This window comes from Triticum aestivum, chromosome 1A, assembly GCF_018294505.1.
Source record: "Triticum aestivum cultivar Chinese Spring chromosome 1A, IWGSC CS RefSeq v2.1, whole genome shotgun sequence".
Lineage (NCBI taxonomy): Eukaryota > Viridiplantae > Streptophyta > Magnoliopsida > Poales > Poaceae > Triticum > Triticum aestivum.
Window position 1 is genome coordinate 6,710,851 of NC_057794.1, and position 20,163 is coordinate 6,731,013.

At 45.1% G+C, this 20,163-nt stretch overlaps 1 long non-coding RNA gene and 1 pseudogene across 1 annotated transcript; both read right to left on the reverse strand.

Annotated features, from left to right (window-relative positions):
* Window positions 1-339: 339 nt before the first annotated feature.
* LOC123184747 (uncharacterized) lies at window positions 340-8,178 on the reverse strand. The gene is made up of 4 exons (XR_006493070.1): window positions 7,839-8,178; window positions 973-1,065; window positions 829-880; window positions 340-744 (listed from the first exon to the last, which is right to left on the reverse strand). It is a non-coding gene; the product is annotated as an uncharacterized lncRNA (long non-coding RNA).
* Window positions 1,167-7,815, reverse strand: LOC123184665 (putative disease resistance protein RGA3; annotated as a pseudogene).
* Window positions 8,179-20,163: the final 11,985 nt, after the last annotated feature.

Sequence of the window (20,163 nt, forward strand, 5' to 3'; positions counted from 1 at the left end):
CAGCGATGCTCAATGCCGAGCAGTCGCCCTACACTACAGGCCCCAACAGTTGTCGATCGAGAGCGACTGAAGCACAGTACATTTGTAGAAGCAATGACAAGCCATCCCCTAGCTAGCAGAGCAGAGCAGACATCAGGGAGGCCATTTATCCAAGAAACTCACACCATCCTTCCGCAGGCTCCAAACTACAGAGTGCAAAAAGTTTCTCTACAAGTTAAAGCTTCATTAGTTCCTGGTTGTGAAAGAATGATTTGACATGCCGCCTGCACCTCACCAGTAACCAGCATCGCCAGCGTACCATTAGTATTAAACAGATAAAATCACAGTTGAAAAAGTAGCTTGGACAAGTTAAAGTCCAATGCCTTCTCAACCAAATAAGGGCACTAACATAAATAGATAGCTCACAAATCTGAGTATAGATCCCAGCTTCTGCCAAACCTGGCAAAATTCTGAAGGACAAAACTGCTTCATGCCATCAAATCCGAAACTGAAATTCTATGTAACAGACATACGGTTTTCAGCACGTCTTCACCCGTTTTTCATTCAACAAGCTGCTGCTGCTGCCTAATAATCTTACACCGTGAAAATCAAACAACCACCTGAAACAGATGACGCGCCTTGTGTCAACACTGACCCCTCTACTTGAAATGGTGTTCTTTCGCTGGACAGTCCAGCTTCCAACTCTGCCGCCAAGTTCCTGAGATCCATCCACACGGGTATCCTTCACATTGTTCGCCACAGCCTCTGAAATAGCCTCTCAAGTCAGATGCATAATAACACGGGATCAGCAAACTGTTAAATGCATTAGAGTTTTAATCCGTTACTAACTGCACGTGCTCGGGGACAGGTTCGTCACAGGAGCGCCATGAGGGACCTGCACCTGCAAGGAAGCAGATGGTTTTGCAAGAAATTACCAACCAAGAAAGCTTCGAAGAATGACTTGCTATCTACTTTTGCAACTTGCTCGCCAACCTGGAGTAGGATAACTCGACCACCACGACTTAGCAAATATCACAACCAAACAACAACCTGGAGTACAAGTGCGACCAGCAGCTCCCATCTCAGCTGTCAAAATTAATCCAGCAAGTCAATTTTATAGTTTTAACAAGTATCTGGACAAGTTACAGGCCAATGTTTCAACTCAGTAAAGACACTGAAGCTAGATAGGTCACAAACGTGAGTATCCCAACTTCTATTAAAGCTGTGAAATGCTGAAGAAGATGAATAAATTCACATTACAAGTATCTGAACAAGATAAATGTCAAAGTTCATCCAAGCCCATAAAAATCATGACACCTAGTAGCAGTTGCGTAGCCAGCCAAGAGTCATGCCCCGGGCCAACTGTGGTGCTACAGTGCTCAACAGTGCTGAACAGTGTTATTAAGTCTACAATTAACGAAGGATTTTGCTGGCACGTCCCGGGCCAAGGCCCTAGTTGCCTTGGGCCTGACTACGCCGCTGCCTAGTAGTACATTACTTTGGAGCAAACAGAATGCATGCTTTCTAGTACGTGGTTTCCACCTTGTCTACTCCTGCATGGATTGCTGGTGTACCCTGGCTTCTCAAGCAGCCAGCCTCCGCTCACGGATGAGTCTTGGAATTTCCTTCCATGTCTTCAGTTCAAGTGCCATCACTGTATACATGAAAAATAATGTCAGAACAAACTTGTCCAAACTTATGTAACATGAAAATATATAATACCATATGACACTAGAACAATGGAGAACAAACTTGTAATTAATAATTTGTTGGCATGGTACATGTGATGGGATGGATGACTGCATTTGTTGGTTAAATGTGGCAAAGATAGGAACACGTGCATACCTTCATACCGGGCATCCAGTTTTTTGCGGTTGATGTTGCCCAGTTGCTGATGCAGACATCTAGGGAGTTTCATTATTGCTGGACAGCCTCTAATTTCAAGATCTTGGAGGGACCTGTATGCTCGTGGCTCATTCGGCAGGGATGCCAGGGTACTGCAGTTATAAAGCACAAGAGATTCCAACGATGGGGGGTGCTCTGCCGACAGAGACTCCAACTATGTCAACCCACTGTTTTCCTGAATGATCAGTGTACTGAGGGACGTGGGCAGACGGAGAATCCCTCCCAACTTGCCAGCCCGTGACCTCATATCTAGGGATTCGAGATGGGGAGGAAGTGAATGCTCTCTTGCTGCTGCTGCTGCTGAGGGCTCTGGCACATTTATAGAAGTACAGACCTGTGGTTTCTGGAGCCCATCCAGCTTACACGATAGGACTTGAATACTACTGCAGCTATCAATGCTTATGTTCTTTAAGGATGGTGGAAGATGTAGAACCGCTGATAAACTATCACATCCAATTAACAATAGATCTTCTAGGCATGGACAAAAGTGATTCATGGATGAGGATGACAACTCTGATACAGCTGCAGGCACAATTGTCTCACTGCAAGAAGATCCTTGAACTAACCCTGACATTCCCTGCTGCTTGCCGAATATAGACTCAAGCTTAATGCACCTTTGTATGCTCATGCTCTTGAGGGGCTCCGGGACATTGAACATCTCTTCCAAACTTGCACATTCTTCTAACTGAAGAGACTCCAGACATGGCAGATGTTGACTCCTTTCGGATGCTGATGGCTCAAGAGGAGATTGCGAGTATCCAGTCAGATTTTTGCAGCTTTTGATCGCTAATATCCTCAAGAATACCAAGATTCGGAACACCTTTTCTGGCCAGTGAACAAGCACATCACATCTATCAATTTCCATATTTTCAAGATGTACAAAATAGTCCCATGGCGTTAGTGCACCTGGTCCAAAGAACGAGTTGCAGCAACTTACATCCAGAACTGTACGTGGGGATTTCTGGCTCCATTTCTCCTTGCTGCCCACCGGTTCAATTAAAGTGAACACATCCTCTGATGTTGTTTCTGTGTATTCTAGCTTCAATGTCAGTTTGATCAATGAAGTCAAATATCTGTCCACAAAATGGAAGATCTCTTGCTTGCCGTCTTCAATTTCTAATACACTGAGTTTTCGTGCTTCAGGTAAATTTATCAGCTTTGGGCATTTTTGAATTGATAGTTTCTCAAGCTGAGGAAATAATATCTGTTCACCTTTCTCTTCAACTGCATCCCATCTCTGAAATCTCTCCAAGTTTTCCAATTCAAGTACCTTTAGGGAAGGAAAGGGTGAGCGTACCAACCTATAACCTTCACCGCACGGTTCCTGAAGCAACCGTGATTCTGGAAAATCTATTGGTTTTGGGCATTTCCCAGTAAACAACTGTTGTGCTTCAGGCAGTGCAACCAACTTTCCACAATGCCTAATAAACAACTTCTCAAGCAGAGGAAACAATATGAATTCTCCTTGACTCTCATTTATTTCGCATCATCTATCCAAATCCAATAGATGTTCTAGCGTAAGCTGCTTCAGTTTTGGAAAAGTAGAGAATGTACTGCATCTGACCAAAAATTGCAATTTTGCACAATGAAAAAGATGGATCTCAACCATGTTTTGCAACATACCAATGCACTCTCCTCCATAGGAATATATCCTCAGAACCTGCAGGCCGCAATGAGGTTCAAAATAGTTGAGCACCATGCTGTCACAAAGAGAAGTCCATCTGAATGTCAGTTCTCTGAGATCCTTTTTATTTCCAAGACTTGCCACTCTTGCCTCTCCTGATGTAACATTCTCTAGCTGACACAGCTCTAGCCGACCACCAAGGTTTAAATGCTGCAGCTCCGCAACATCACTGCAATCAGGTCCGGCAACTGCTGCTACAAAACATGTAAGCGTTTGCAGCTTCGTGAGTTTTCCGAGTTCTGGAGGCATGCTCTTCAACTCCGGACAGCCATGAGTGTAGAGGTGACGGAGTGAAGTCATATATTTCATTTGTCTCGGAAGGCGATCAAGAAAACGGCAATTGGAAAGGTCCAACATTTGCAAGTTATACAGAATACTTATGTCTTCAGGAAGTGCTATGATAAAACTTCCTGAGAGATCAAGGTACCTCAGGTAACGCAGATACTTTCGCTTCGGCAAAAATGATTCTCTCCCTATATGGAGCTTCAAGGCATGCAAAGAGCTGTATTTTGTCATATGCTGCAATGAGCGTCCCATAAAACTATCGCATATGAGTGTTCGGATGACAGCGGATCTTTTCTCCACAAATTCATTTGAAATACCTTTTGTTTCTTCATGAGAGAGAAATATACCATCTGTTTCTTCACGCGCCAAAAATAAATGCCGGGCAGTATCTGGAAAGGCTGGAAGACACTCAATTTGACTTGGTTCCTCAGTTACATCAGCAGGTTGCTTTTCCATAGCAGACAACGCGATATCAAGCAGAAGATCATGGATTTTACATGTGATTCTGGAATAATTCTCCCAGACTGTTTTATGTTCCTCTATGTCCAGAAAGAATGACCTTGAGGCAAGCTCATTAAAAATATGTTGTCCAGTGATTTCAAGAGTATATTCCTTGTATTCTGGGATAAAGCCATTTGCAATCCATAGTTGGATCAGCTTCTCCACATCAATCCTGTAATTCCTGGGAAATACAACACAAAAAGCAAAGCACTGCTTCATGTGTGATGGCAAGTCATTGTAGCTAAGCATTAGTATTGGCAAAATTCCAGTTTCTTCCGTGCATATGCTGCTTCTAGATAATACATCCTTCCATTCTTCCACGCTGGTCTTGTTACGAAGTACAGAGCCCAATGCAGCTGCAGCTAAGGGAGAGCCACAACAACTCTTCACTATCTCATCAACCATCTTGACTAGCTCATCAGGCTTTTCTTTCTCCCAACCGAATGCTTTAGCCTCAATAAGTTCCTTTAAGTAATCATCCAGAGCATTGACATTGTAGGCTCTATCTGCACCCATAACTTCAGCAACTCGTTTATCACGAGCTGTTGTCAACACTGCACTACCGGTGCCACCATGCTGAAGACAGACCTTCAACTTTTCCCACTTATGGTCTTCTCTGTTCCAGACATCATCCAATACAAGGAGATACCGCTGCCTGCTGACCAATTCTTGAAGTCTATCCAGTGGTGGTTTGTCTGTATCAACATTCTTCTTGGGAGATGCTTCAACTATACTCTTGGCCAGGGAGTTCACATCAGAGTTATCAGAGACACAGACCCAAAGCAGCAACTGGAAATGCTTCTGAATTTCTGGTTCATTGTATACAAGCTGCGCTAATGTGGTCTTGCCAAGGCCCCCCGTTCCAACGATGGGAACTACTGTGAGGTCTGCATTGCTAGCTTCACCAAGTAGTGCATCGACAATATTCTTCTTAACTTTGTCTCTGGATCTGCTGGCAATTTCTTGTGGGTCGATGATAACATAGTCTGTCTTCCTCCACTGCTTGGACATGAGCTTCTGCCTCAACTGACTGGATACCGGGAGTGTCTGCCTCAACCCAAAGTCATGCATCTCTGCAATGAGGACGCTGATCTCCTGCAGAATCATAGAAAGCTTACGGCCCATTTTGTAGCGGAACACAATACGGTTGTGACTAGGGAATAATCTATCGAAGCCATGCTTGGTGTGGTGCCCCTTCTTCTTGGCTTGACGGCGGAGTGCTTCGTACTTGAATTCATCAAAGACTTGGTTTGCCTCATAGGCCACTGTCTTGAGCTCCTGGAGCCAGGCTTTGGCCCCTTCTCTGTGAGCCGAAGCCTGCTCCTCAGCGTCGATGATGACGTCAAGTATGGCCGGAAGCTTGCGCTTGAGAATTTTGTGCTGCTTCTCCATACCCTCCATCACGTTGTACTGGTCCAGGAGGGAGCTGGACGCCTTGTTCATCAGCTTGGACACCAGTGGCCGGATGGCCATGGTGGCCACCACCTCCACCATTGAAACACTCAGAAGAAACACACGCACAACACTGGGAAACACAAGCTAGTGTAGTGCAGGATGGAGAAAAGAATGGTGCGAGCACGACGCGCATAGTATTTGCAGTGGAGAATGTTGCTGACAGCAATGCAAACTAAAAGACACGTGACAGGTCAGGAAACCTACTATGGAACCGCAAAATATACTTATCTCGAGTACCTGCCACCAAGGGAGACCAGAATAGTGGTTGAATCTGAATGGCTCACATACTTGGCTCGAAAGCAAGGGAAAAGAGAGAGTGAGATTAATATGCAGTGCATGATGGGTGGTCAGTGGGTTTGACACTTTGCTTTATAGAAAAAGGAACTTTTCAAATTGCAGCGAGCCATTAACAATGCATGTTTCGGATTAATCAAATGGCTACACCAACCGCCGCATGCATTTCAATTGCAGGTACAGAAATGGTTTTCTTCCAAACAAAGTTCAATGCACCATGTGAATAATCGCATGTTTTTTGCCCACGACGAGAAAGAAGGTGATTCATACAATGACCAAGAATGACTATTGTGCTTTCTATATAATGTATATACAGATAATGAAGGCAAAATGTAGGTCAGAATTTCAAAACGAAATGCCATCACAGCGAGAGGGTCATAAGATGTCAGTATACATACTAGAACTCAAGGTTGTCAGAATCGTGATTTTGAATCGGATCGGTAGGATCGCAAATCATAGAATCTTCACTATCAGAATCGTAGAAACGTAGATTTTAAGAACTAAAATCGTAGAATCATAGGAGTTAGTTTGGATCGTAAAGTCATAGAATCGTATAATAGAATCGCGATTCTGACAACCTTGACTAGAACAAAAGCTAAAACAATAAATTCTAATAAATGCAAAAGGGAACAGATTTGAGGAATGCTCAGAAGAAACACACGCACAACACAGGGAAACACAAGTATAGTGCAGATTGGAGAAGAGAGTGTTGTGAGCAAAACGTGTACTGTATAGTACTTGCAGTGGAGAATTTTGCTGAACAGCAATGCAAAGTAAACAACTACCTCCAATGAATAGACCTGTGACAGGACACCTACCGCAGAACCACAAAATATACTTTTCTTGGATTGGTTGAACCTTGAATGCAACGCATAATTGGCTCCAGAGCAACGGAAAAGAGAGAGCGAGACTAATATGCAGTGTGTGATTGGTGGTCAGTGGGTTTCACACTTTGCTTTTCTAGCAAAAAAGGAACATCCCCATTGCAGCAGCCATACACGGTGCGCGCACACACCAAGTGGGTCACATTAACAATGCAGGTTTCAAATTGATCAAATGGCTACACCAACCGCCATATGCAATTCAATTACAGAGCGTCCAATTGCAGGTAAGAAAATGATTTTTTCTTTCTTTCAAACAAAGTTCAATGCACCTCGTGAATAATGGCATGTTTGTCATGAACGAGACTAATATGCAGTGCACGGCGGGTGGTGAGTGGGTGCTGTTCAAACTTTGCTTTTGCAGAAAAAAAGGAACTTTCGCATTGCAGCCGGTGTGCAAACAAACCAAATGGGTGTCATTAACAATGAAGGTTTCGAATGAATCAAATGGCTACAATTACAAAACGTCCACTTGCAGGTAAGAAAATGATTTTCTTTCAAACAAAGCTGGATGCACCAGGTGAATAATCACATGTTTGCCGCCCAAGACGCCGAAGAAAGTGGTTCGTACAATGAACATTGTGCAACTTTCTCTGCTGTGAATGACTACTGTGCTTTTCATATACTGCAGATGTAGAAAAGTGCAAGGCAAAATGTGGAGTGGGTAGGTCAGAATTTCAAAACACACTACCATTACAGCAATAGGGTCGTAGATGTGATGTCAGTATACATAACTAGAACAAAAGCTAAAATAAAGAAATTCTAGCAGATGAAAAAGGGAACAGATTTGAGCAGAGTGGAGGAGATTTGGGGGTGCAGAACGGGGAGGGGAGGGGAGGGGAGCAGGTGAGTACCTTGGGTGGCGCCAGTGGTGGTGGGTTAGGAGGACGTGGAAGGTGAGGGGGAGCCTGATGCCGCAGGACCTCGCTGCCGCCGTTGTCGTGCTACAGAGGCGCCCGGTGGTGGCCGCCGCCATGGACGGACGGGATCACGGGAGGCCGGCCGACCGGCGAGCGGTGGTGCTGAGCTCGCGAGAACCGCTGCACCGCCGGCCGCCAGCAGCCGCAGCACAAGGCGGCTCGGCCCCGGCCTTGGAGGGGGGGTGGTGGTGGCCGGCCACGGAGGGGAGACGTCGTCTCCACTCACAACAGCCGGCGGAGAGAAAGTACAGATACGATGCAGACCGCCGGCAGAGTGTGGATGGGCTGAGGATGGCCTCAGAAAAAAAGAGCCCACTTTGAATATGTGCTACTAGTTGCCAGTCAGTTTTTTTATTATTTTGGTTTGAAAAAACAAAAAAATCATTTATTGTTAAAGGTGAATATTTTCCAATAAAATAGGACAGCGGCTCAACAAAATTGAACATTTTTAAACTATATTGTGAAGTTTTTGACAAAATCCTAAACTTTACTAAAATTTGTGAACATTTATAAAAATGTGAAATTTTTATATCTTTTAGATCATTTTTAAAACATCTAGCTTATTTGAAATAAAAATAACTAAGTAAATAAATAAAAAGTCGGCGGAGTAAACAACAGAAAAAGGAAACCAGACAGTTACCTTCAAAAAGCTTCCTAAAATCAGGAAATTCTCACTTTGAACTTTCTTAAAACCGGAAATAGTGTTTGTATGCAATTTAGTTTGGCCGACCTTCCTCATGACATTACCCGACATCTGCCGAGCCGCAACTAAGATTTGTTCTGTTTATTGTCCTGCGCATCTGCTTTCTGTAAAGGTGGTGATGTGGAACAACTCCTATTTGGCGAGTAGGTCGCGCACTAGCGACTTAGCGTGCAACCACCAAGAGCATGATCCCGTTTTTTTGCTTTTTCTTTGTTTTTTTCTTTCCTTTTCTATTTCCCTTGCATTTCTTTTTATTTTCCCTTTTCTTTTCTTTCCTTTTTCTATTTCCTTTTATTTTTTATTTTTCCTTATTTTTTATTTTTATTTTCCATTTTGTGAACGTCTTTCAAATTTTTGAATATTTTTTCGAATCATGAAAAGTTTTTCAATATACGAACATTTTTTCAAAACCATAAATATTTTTTAAATCCATGCACATTTATGATTTCTCGAACATTGCTTGTCAAAATAGTGAACTTCTTTTGGATTCCCGATTATTTTATGATTTCTTAAAAATTTCAAAATTGACAATTCTTAGATATTCGGATTTTTTTTGAAATTCTGAATTGTTTTAAAAACAGAAAAGAAAAGAAAGAAGGCAAAAAAAAAAGTGCTGCGCGTTCCCACGGAATCTATATTACGCTTTACACGAGACGGAAGGAGCTTTCGCCTGAAGTAGTGAAGAAATAGTGAAGAAAAAGGGCAGCACACCTAGGCCTCCGGTTTGAATCAATGCTAGCCAGTAAGTCAAAATGGAGTTCGTGGTAACACAGCAGGGCGCAACCTACTTGAGGTAAAAATGTCATGTACACTTTTTTAATGATATGATACATTATTTTACATTACGCCAAAAACAATTTTACATTGTATACACTTTTTGAATGTCACACACACGTTTTTGAAACTCGTGAACATTTCTAAATGTAACCCACAGTTCTATGAATGTATGTAAAAAAATTATAAAAAGAAAATTCTACATTGTATAATTTTTTTAAAAAGTTTCTGTACATTTTTTTAAACATGTGACACTTTTTTAATGTCACAAAAGTTTCGTGCACATGAATAACTTTTTTCTATAGACATTTAATATTTTCAAAAGCATGATTAGAGGTCACTTTCCACCTCCTCTCCGTTGACAAATGGCACACTCTTCTGTGACTTTGTGCGACACTTGTCGCAACCGGGAGTTCTGGTGCTTTTTTCATAGATTTTTAAACGCTTTTTTCAGAAGTCGGCACAATAAAGAATAGAAAAAGGAAAAAAGGAAACCAGTCAGGAACCTTCAAAAAGCTTCCTAAAATCAGGAAAATCTCACCGTGAACTTTCTTAAAACCGGAAATACTGTTTGTATGCAATTTAGTTTAGCCTCGGTCCGGGCTCCCGACGTGACCTGGGCGTGCTCGGCTCCGGAAGTGCGCGTGGGGCACAGATCGACGTCCGGGCGCGGCGACCGACGACTAGGCGTCGTGCGTGCGCTGCTCTGGAGTGCATGGTGTGCTATGGAGGGAGCTCGTCTACTATATTATCGTTCGAGCGGCTTCGATTAGATCTGGTGCGGGCTCGTGCTTCGATCTGGATGCTGCCCGTTTGCTGCAGCGGTGGTTGTCACGTTGGTGCTGTTGTGGTGGACAACAGCTTCGGCCCGGGGGGGGGGGGGGTGGTCTGTGTCTGGTCGCGATGGATCGTGGGATCCCACTGCCAGAATGTGGTCAGCCTCAGCAGGTGGTGGTTGGTGGGCGGTGGTGTAACACCCCGGATGTAACTTTCCCAGTTTGTACTTCAACTCTTGCCGTTTCCAGCGTTAAGGTATATTTATTTCCTCGGGTTCGGGTCTTTGTCTCCGTGTGTTGTTATCGTTGCCATGCATCTCATATCATGTCATCATGTGCATTGCATTTGCATACGTGTTCGTCTCATGCATTCGAGCATTTTCCCCGTTGTCCGTTTTGCATTCCGGCGCTTCGTTCTCCTCCGGTGGTCTTTTCTAGCTTTCTTTCATGTGTGGGGATTAAATATTTCTGGATTGGACCGAGACTTGCCAAGCGGTCTTGGTTTACTACCGGTAGACCGCCTGTCAAGTTTCGCATCATTTGGACTTCGTTTGATACCCCAACGGTTAACCGAGGGACCGAAAAGGCCTCGTGTGTGTTACAGCCCAACACCCCTCCAATTTGGCCCAAAACCCACCTAACTCTGCTCCATCATCTAGAGCGTTCGATCATGATCGCGTGGCCGAAAACCGCACCTCATTTGGACTCTCCTAGCTCCCTCTATGGCTATAAATAGACCCCCTCCATTTTCGGATCTCCTTCCTCCTCGAAACCCTAAAAATCGCTCCTGCTGTCTCCGGACATGTCCGCCGTCCGCCGGACGTCTTTGCACCGCCGCCCGCAGCCAATGGGCGCGTGACACGCCACCACCGCCGCCGCCGCCCACCGCGCGGGCCCGCTCGGCCCGTGGCTGGCCCCCGCGGCCCGAGCCGCCCCTCTCCTCGCCCGCCGGATCCCCGCCGGTACCAACCTCCGCTACCGCCCGACCTCCACTCCGCCGCCCGCCCGGCCTCGTCTCCACGCCGCCGCCCGAGCTCCGGTGGTAGCCGCCCCTCCTCACCGCCTCGCCCTCGCCGTTTCCTCGCCGGCCCCGGCCGCCGCCGACTCGCCGGAGCAGTGCGCGCCGCCGTCCTCGGTTCGCGTGCCTCGGGTCAAACCCTAGATCTGAGGAGGTTGTTTTTCTTCTAAGTCCCGAAATTCTCAGTCCATATGCACATGTTCGTAGCTCCGTAACTTTACATCCGTAGCTCCGATTCATGCATATAGCATATCAAAATGTTCACCTCGGAGAGTACATCATTTCATTCCATTGCATCATTTTCATTTGAGTTCATCTTGATGCCCGAAATGCTGTTAGAAGAGGGCTACTTGAGATATTTGTCAGATCTATTACTCCGTTTAGCACTTTTGTCATTTTTGCCATGATTAATGTGTTCATGATATGCCATGGTGCTCTACATATGTTTTGTTAAGGGTTTTGTCATCTTTCCAGAGGTGCAACCCATGTATTTTTGTGATGTGTGTGGTGACTTGTGCAAGCTTGCAAAATGGTGCACTTGCTAATTCTGTTTTAGGGACTTAGTGATTTCACCAAGTCCTGGAGCTGCTTATCTCATGTTGTCATATGTTCACGTTGTTTCCTAGTGATTCGTGCCTCTTTTGAGGATGATCAGTAAGGATGTTTTGTTAATATTGTAGTGCTCTATCCATCCATACCTTTGTTTGCAATTATGGAGCACCCTAGCTTGAGTCAATTGAGCTCTACTTTTGCTACTTTGTGAATCTGGGCAGATTGTCAACTTGTTTGCAATTTTGCCGGTGATGTTGTAGTTGATCCATGCATGCTATGCTATTGTTCTTGCCATGTCTAGATTGCATTTTGTTCCTTCTTGATGGATGTATGCTTGTCTTGCCATGACTTGCTCTCTAGTGAGTGCATCGAGCTCGTAAACATGCCTACTTGAGTTATATTTCAGCATGTGTCAGTTTTTCACTAAGTCTGAAACTGATTATGTTTTTGCTATGTTCACGTGCTTGAAGTTGTATTTTCTGATCCCTTTTGGCTCAAGGTTACCAAGGGACTTTTGTTAAGATCTTTGAGTAGCTCCTTGCCATGCTTTACTTTTCCATGATCAGGTCCTTTAGCATGTAGTTTTGTTGCTCCGAAGAGGGCTACCTGATCTGAAATTCCAGACAAGTGTTAATTTCACTAAGTCTGAGATCTGTTTGCCATATGCATTTTTTCCATACTTGTTTGAACCTGTTAATGGATGAATTGGCTGTAGCTCAGTGCTAGACTTTTGTTAAGCATCTTGTGTGCATCCCTGCCATGTATTTTGTTGTCATGTTTGGTTGCTGTAGCATGTTCATTTCGTTGCATTTAGAGGCCTACTTGCTGTAAATCGCAGACCGGTGTCATTTTTGAATCGCTTGCCATTTCCAAACCGCAACTCCGATTCCGGCGTTCTTTATATCGTTTTCAAGCGATTTCATCTTATCTTTCCAGTGGCACACTTGGATTTCCAAGTTGAGGCCAGGTTCATGCTTTTCCTGTCATATCTTGCATTTTGCATCCCGCATCGCATTCCGCATAGCATATCATCATTGCATTATATTGCTTGGTCTTGCACGTGGTTGATTGTATCCTTGTTGCTTGTTTGTCTTGTTTGGGTAGAGCCGGGAGACGAGTTTGCTAACGAGGAGCCCGTTGAGTTTGCTTTCGAGGATCTAGTCAACTCTGACAACTGTGCAGGCAAGATGATCATACCCTCGAAATCACTACTATCTTTGCTATGCTAGTTTGCTCGCTCTTTTGCTATGCCATTGCTATGATGCCTACCACTTGCTTTCAAGCCTCCCAAATTGCCATGTCAAGCCTCTAACCCACCATTGTCCTAGCAAACCGTTGATTGGCTATGTTACTGCTTTGCTTAGCCCCTCTTATAGCGTTGCTAGTTGCAGGTGAAGATTGGAGGCTGTTCCTTGTTGGAACATATTTTATTTACTTTTTGGGATATCATTATATTGCTATGTTATCTTAATGCATCTATATACTTGGTAAAGGGTGGAAGGCTCGGCCTCTCGCCTAGTGTTTTGTTCCACTCTTGCCGCCCTAGTTTCCGTCATATCGGTGTTATGTTCCCGGATTTTGCGTTTCCTTACACGGTTGGGTTATAATGGGAACCCCTTGATAGTTCGCCTTGATTAAAGCTTTTCCAGCTATGCCCAACCTTGGTTTTACCATTTGCCACCTAGCCTTTTCTTTCCCTTGGGTTCTGCAGACTCAAGGGTCATCTTTATTTTAACCCCCCTGGGCCAGTGCTCCTCTGAGTGTTGGTCCACCTGTCAGCTACCGGTGGCCACCAGGGGCAACTCTGGGCTGGCCTACCCGTACCTAGGACAATCTGAGTGTGCCCTGAGAAAGAGATATGTGCAGCTCCTATCGGGATTTGTTGGCACATTCGGGCGGTGTTGCTGGTCTTATTTTAACCTGTCGAAGTGTCTTGAGTAACCGAGATACAGAGTCTGATCGGAACGTCTTGGGAGGAGGTCTATTCCTTTGTTGACCGTGAGAGCTTGTCATGGGCTAAGTTGGGACTCCCCTGTAGGGATTTGAACTTTCGAAAGCCGTGCCCGTGGTTATGGGCAGATGGGAATTTGTTAATGTCCGGTTGTAGATAACTTGAACCTTAATTAATTAAAATGAATCAACTGAGTGTGTTACCGTGATGGCCTCTTCTCGGTGGAGTCCGGTAAGTGGACACGGTGTTGGAGTAATGTTTGCACAGGTTATTCTCTAGATTCTCGCTCGTGCTTTGCCTCCTCTTCTCGCTCTCTTTTGCGAATAAGTTAGCCACCATATTTGCTAGTCGCTTGCTGCAGCTCCACATATATTTACCTTGCCTTACCTATACGGTTAAATAGTCTTGATCGCGAGGGTGCGAGATTGCTGAGTCCCTGTGGCTCACAGATTACTATTACACCAGATGCAGGGCCCGATGATTCCGCTCCAGGAGACGCATATGAGCTCAAGTGGGAGTTCGACGAAGACTCTCAACGTTACTATGTTTCCTTTCCCGATGATCAGTAGTGGTGCCTAGTTGGGGGTGATTGGGACCGTTGTCGCACGTTGGGTTCTCTTTTATTTTGGCGCCGTAGTCGGGCCATGAGTGTTTGGATGATGTAATGTTATTTATGTACCTGATTGACGTGGCGAGTGTAAGCCAACTATGTTATCTCCCCTTTTATCATTATATTACATGGGATGTTTGTGAAGATTGCCTAACTTGCGACATATGCCTTCAATGCGATTATGTCTCTAAGTCGTGCCTCGACACGTGGGAGCTATAGTCGCATCAAGGGTGTTACAAGTTGGTATCAGAGCCTTCCCCGACCTTAGGAGTCCCATTGCTTGATCGTTTTTAGCGGCCGAGTTGTGTCTAGAAAAATGTTTTGAGTCTTTTAGGAATTATATATCGGAGAGATTAGGAATTCTTTTTTACTTCCCAGTCTCCTCATCGCTTAGGTAAGGCATCCTGACGTAGAGTTTTGACTCTTCTCTTCTCAAATTTCACTAATTTTTTTAGGATCACGCGGGTATCTTGGAATCATTTTGATGGTTTTATGATGAGAACATTGTCTTGGTGCCTCCTGTCAGAGGTTTAGTGGAAGTGTCCCGGGGAGTTGAGCTCTGAGGTGTTGTCATCATAATTTTATCGTTGCAGTTCTGGAATACCTGAGTTTAGTACGCCGACACTGAAAATCTCTTTTATGCAGTTCATTGGTGAGATAACCTCGACGCCACCCAGTACTGGGGCGGGAGTTCGGGAGTATCGCCATAACTTGTATAACGGATGCTTTTCGAAGGTTGGGGTAGATGGTTTCCGAAGTTTTCTTGGTTATGTGTTGAAGGATGGATATAGCTGGATGTGGGATTTGCTAGTTTGGGTGAGATATTATGCTTCCCCTGTATCCCCAACACCTGATTGCATAACCGGAAAGGTTCGGGAGTTTCATAGGTGGGAATTCTTGTAGCTCTAGTTCTTCTTCCACGGATATTTGGTTTGAGATTGGGATTTCTTACCGATTATTCATTCTTGATCCGTACCTTGTTGATTTATTTCTCTACCTTAATTCTACGTGGCTTCTCAATTTATGGATATGTGACCATTTCAAGAGGAATGCATTCGTTCATTTTGTTCGGATGTGAAGACTATATGTTGAAATTTTCATTCCGTTGGATTCAGCTTCAATAATTGTCTATCAATGTGCTAATGGTGGGCAACCTCTTTAGGATGGCTCCTCCAACGCGCACGACCCCGAATCCTGATCCGCCACCACCTCCACCTCCTCCGGAGGCATGGCAAGCTGTGATGGCCGCAACCAATGCAAACACACAGTTGATCATGCAAATTCTTCAAGAGCGCAATCAAGGCAACCAAGGGAATCAAGGCAGCAATCAGAATCACTTTGCTACACTCAACCAGTTCCTTGCTAATGGGCCAAAGACTTTCAGCAATTGTGTTGAGGCAACCGATGCTGACGATTGGCTTGTGGATCTGTGTAAGCATTTCGAGTGCAGTAACGTCAGGCCTGAGGACTTTGTTAAGTTCGCTTCCTTCCAACTCAAAGATCAAGCTGCAGAATGGTTTCAGCAGTACAAGGACTCCAGAGGTGGACGTGTTATCACTTGGGATGATTTTCGTTGAGATTTCCGAGCTCATCATATTCCCCAGAGCGTGGTTGAAAGCAAGCGTGAGGAATTCCGCAATCTGAAGCAAGGCTCTTTGTCTGTCTATGACTATAATAAGTTGTTCCAGAAGCTCGCCCACTTTGCCAAGCAGGACGTCCCTGATGAGAAGAGCATGATATACCAGTTCAGGGGTGGTCCCAGAGAAGAAATTCAGCTAGCTCTTGTCCTCTTTGAGCCCTTGAGATACGATGAGTTCTACAACATGGCACTGAAGCAAGAGGCTGCTCAGTTCAGGTGTGATGCTTCCAAGAAGCGAGCCAGAGATGTTACTCCTTCTTCCTCTACTCAAGTGGCCAAGCAGCAGAAGTTTTGGCTTCCTCCTCCTCCGTTCCGTCAGCCATATCAGCAGAAGAGCAAAGGTGGCAGTGGTTCTTCCCACCCACCCAACCCTGGCTTTCAGAACAAGACTTCGTCTCAAGCTCCAAGATCGAGTGCTCCGTATCACCGCCCGCTTTCAGAGGTCACGTGCAACAAGTGCCAACAGAAGGGTCACTATGCCAACAAGTGTTTCAACCAGAGGCGTCTTCCTCCTCCTCCTCCTGTCAGATCGGCAAGTACAACTATGGTCAAGCATAACCCCAAGCATGCCAAGGTCAATTTGATGAATGCAGCTCAGGCAGAGGACTCGTCAGATGTGATCATGGGTAACCTTCCTGTTAATGATATTCCTGCAAAAGTTCTTTTTGACACGGGTGCATCGCATTGTTTCATCTTGAGACCGTTTTCATGTAAGCATGGTTTGCCTTTGCAAATTTTGCCTAGTCCATTAGCAGTTGTCTCTCCCAGTAAGCGCATGCATGCTAACTCCATCGTTCCGGATGTTTCTACCACTTTGGGTGACTACAAGTTTCTATCTTCTCCAACGGTTCTTGGTGACTCGGATATTGATCTTATTCTCGGGATGGATTGGCTTTCAAGCACAAGGCACATCTTGATTGTGCAGCCAGGCATATTCAATTGACTCATTCGTCTAAGGATGTAATTGTCTTTGCCGCTCGGGATAATACCATCCGTCTATTTTCTCTCAATGAGAAGGGTGAATTGGATGCCATCTCTCAAATTCCAGTCGTTTGCCAATATCAAGACGTCTTTCCAGAAGAGCTCCCAGGAATGCCTCCGCACCGGCCAGTTGAATTCGTTATTGATCTTGAGCCTGGCACGGAACCTGTGTGCAAGCGTCCTTACAAGCTCGGACCTGAAGAGTTGAAGGAGCTGAAGAAGCAACTCGATATTCAAGAGAAAATGGGTCTCATCCGGCCTAGTTCTTCTCCGTGGGGTTGTGGTGTTCTTTTTGTGAAGAAGAAGGATGGAACGGACCGACTTTGTGTTGATTACCGTCCAGTGAACAAGAAGACCATCAAGAACAAATACCCACTTCCCAACATCAATGAGCTGTTCGAACAACTTAAAGGTGCTCAAGTATTCTCCAAGCTTGATCTCCGTATGGGTTATCATCAGATTCAAATCCGTGAGCAAGATATTCCCAAGACGGCTTTTAGGACAAGTTTTGGTTCATATGAATACACTGTCATATCTTTTGGCCTCGTCAACGCTCCTCCGACGTTCTCTCGCATGATGAACTTCATCTTCAACGCCTACACCAATGACTTCGTTTTAGTCTATCTCGACGACATTCTGGTTTTCTCCAAGAACAAGGAAGATCATGCCAAACACTTGCGTTTGGTTCTTGATAAGCTCAGAGAACATCAGTTCTACGCCAAGTTCTCCAAGTGTGAATTTTGGCTCGATGAGGTTCTTTATCTTGGTCATATCATCTCCGCCAAGGGCATTGCCGTGAATCCTGAGAAGGTGTCTGCAATTGTGAATTGGGAACCTCCTCAGAATGTGAAGCAGCTCCGTAGCTTCCTCGGTCTCGCAAGCTATTGCCGAAGATTCGTTGAAAACTTTTCTAAGATCGCGAAGCCTCTCTCAAATCTTCTTCAGAAGCACGTCAAGTACGTTTGGTCTCCGGAGTGTGACATTGCTTTCAACACTTTGAAAGAGAAATTGATCACTGCTCCAGTTCTGACTCCGCCTGATGAATCCAAGCCGTACGAGGTCTTTTGTGATGCCTCTCTCCAAGGTCTTGGCGCAGTATTGATGCAAGAGAAGAAAGTTGTTGCTTATACATCTCGCCAGTTGAAGCCTAATGAGAAGAACTACCTCACTCATGATCTCGAGTTGGCGGCAGTTGTGCATGCTCTTTTGACTTGGAGACATCTTCTACTGGGAAGAAAAGTGGACATTTTCACTGATCACAAGAGTCTCAAGTACATCTTCACTCAGCCTAATCTCAACCTCAGGCAAACTCGATGGGTTGAAATGATTCAAGAGTATAATCCGAGTATCGAGTATACTCCAGGCAAGGCCAATGTGATTGCTGACGCATTGAGCAGAAAGGCTTACTGCAACAGCCTGATTCTCAAGCCTTATCAACCCGAGCTTTGTGAAGCTTTCCGCAAACTAAATCTGCAAGTTGTTCCTCAAGGTTTCCTCGCCAACCTTCAAGTCTATCCTACCTTGGAAGAGCAGATTCGCCAAGCCCAACTTCTTGATGCTATGGTGAAAAAGGTGAAGATTGGGATTGCCAAGAGTCAGTCCAAGTACAAGTGCTACCGCCTTGATGACAAGGATACTCTCTTCTTTGAGGATCGTATTGTTGTACCCAAAGGTGACCTCCGTAAAGTGATCATGAACGAGGCTCACAATTCTCTCGTCTCCATCCACCCTGGGAGCACGAAGATGTATCAGGACCTTAAGCAGGCTTATTGGTGGACTCGAATGAAGCGCGAGATCTCTCAATTCGTGAATGAATGTGATGTCTGCAGAAGAGTGAAGGCAGAACACCAAAGGCCAGCAGGTCTCCTCCAACCTCTTGCCATTCCATAATGGAAGTTTGACCACATTGAAATGGACTTCGTGACTGGGTTTCCAAAGTCCAAGCGTGGCAATGATGCTGTATTCGTTGTCATCGACAAACTCACCAAAGTGGCTCACTTTCTGCCTATCAAAGAGTCGATCACTGCAGCTCAATTGGCGGAACTCTATACCTCTCGGATTGTCTCTCTGCACGGTATTCCTCAAGTGATCTCTTCAGACCGTGGCAGCATCTTTACCTCGAAGTTTTGGGATTCTTTTCAGAAGGCCATGGGCACCAACATCCGCTTCAGCACAGCTTTCCATCCTCAAACTAGCGGTCAAGTCGAGCGTGTCAACCAGATTCTTGAAGATATGCTCAGGGCTTGTGTGATCTCTTTCGGCATGAAGTGGGAGGATTGTCTTCCTTATGCTGAATTCTCCTACAACAACAGTTTTCAAGCAAGTTCGGGCAAGGTCCTATTTGAAATTCTGTATGGCAGGAAGTGCCGTACCCCTCTCAATTGGTCTGAAACCGGTGAACGTCAGCTTTTGGGTAATGACTTAATCACAGAGGCAGAAGAAAATGTGCAAAGTCATTCGTGATAACCTCAAAGCAGCCCAATCCCGCCAGAAGAGCTACTATGATAGTAAGCACCGTGATTTGGCTTTCGAGATCGGAGATCATGTTTACCTCCGTGTCTCTCCTATGAAAGGTACTCGTCGATTCGGTATCAAAGGGAAGCTTGCCCCTAGATATGTGGGACCTTTCAAGATTGTCAGCAAGAGAGGCGACCTCGCCTATCAACTCGATCTTCCTTCAAACTTTGCAAATGTTCATGACGTGTTCCATGTCTCTCAGCTTCGAAAGTGCTTCAAGACTCCTGACCGCACCTTCAACTTCGAGGACATTGAGCTCCAAGAAGATCTCTCTTATCGTGAGCACCCAGTTGCTATTCTTGAAGAGACCGAACGCAAGACTCGCAACAAGTCAATCAAATTTCTCAAAGTTAAGTGATCACACCATTCCGATCGTGAATCTACCTAGGAACGCGAGGATCACCTCCGTTCTGAGTACCCGATGTTCTTTCAGTCCTAGATCTCGAGACGAGATCTTTTCGTAGTGGTGGAGTGTTGTAACACCCCGGATGTAACTTCCCTAATTTGTACTTCAACTCTTGCCGTTTCCAGCATTAAGTTATATTTATTTCCTCGGGTTCAGGTCTTTGTCTCCGTGTGTTGTTATCGTTGTCATGCATCTCATATCATGTCATCATGTGCATTGCATTTGCATACGTGTTCGTCTCATGCATTCGAGCATTTTCCCCGTTGTCCGTTTTGCATTCCGGCGCTTCGTTCTCCTCCGGCGGTCTTTTCTAGCTTTCATTCGTGTGTGGG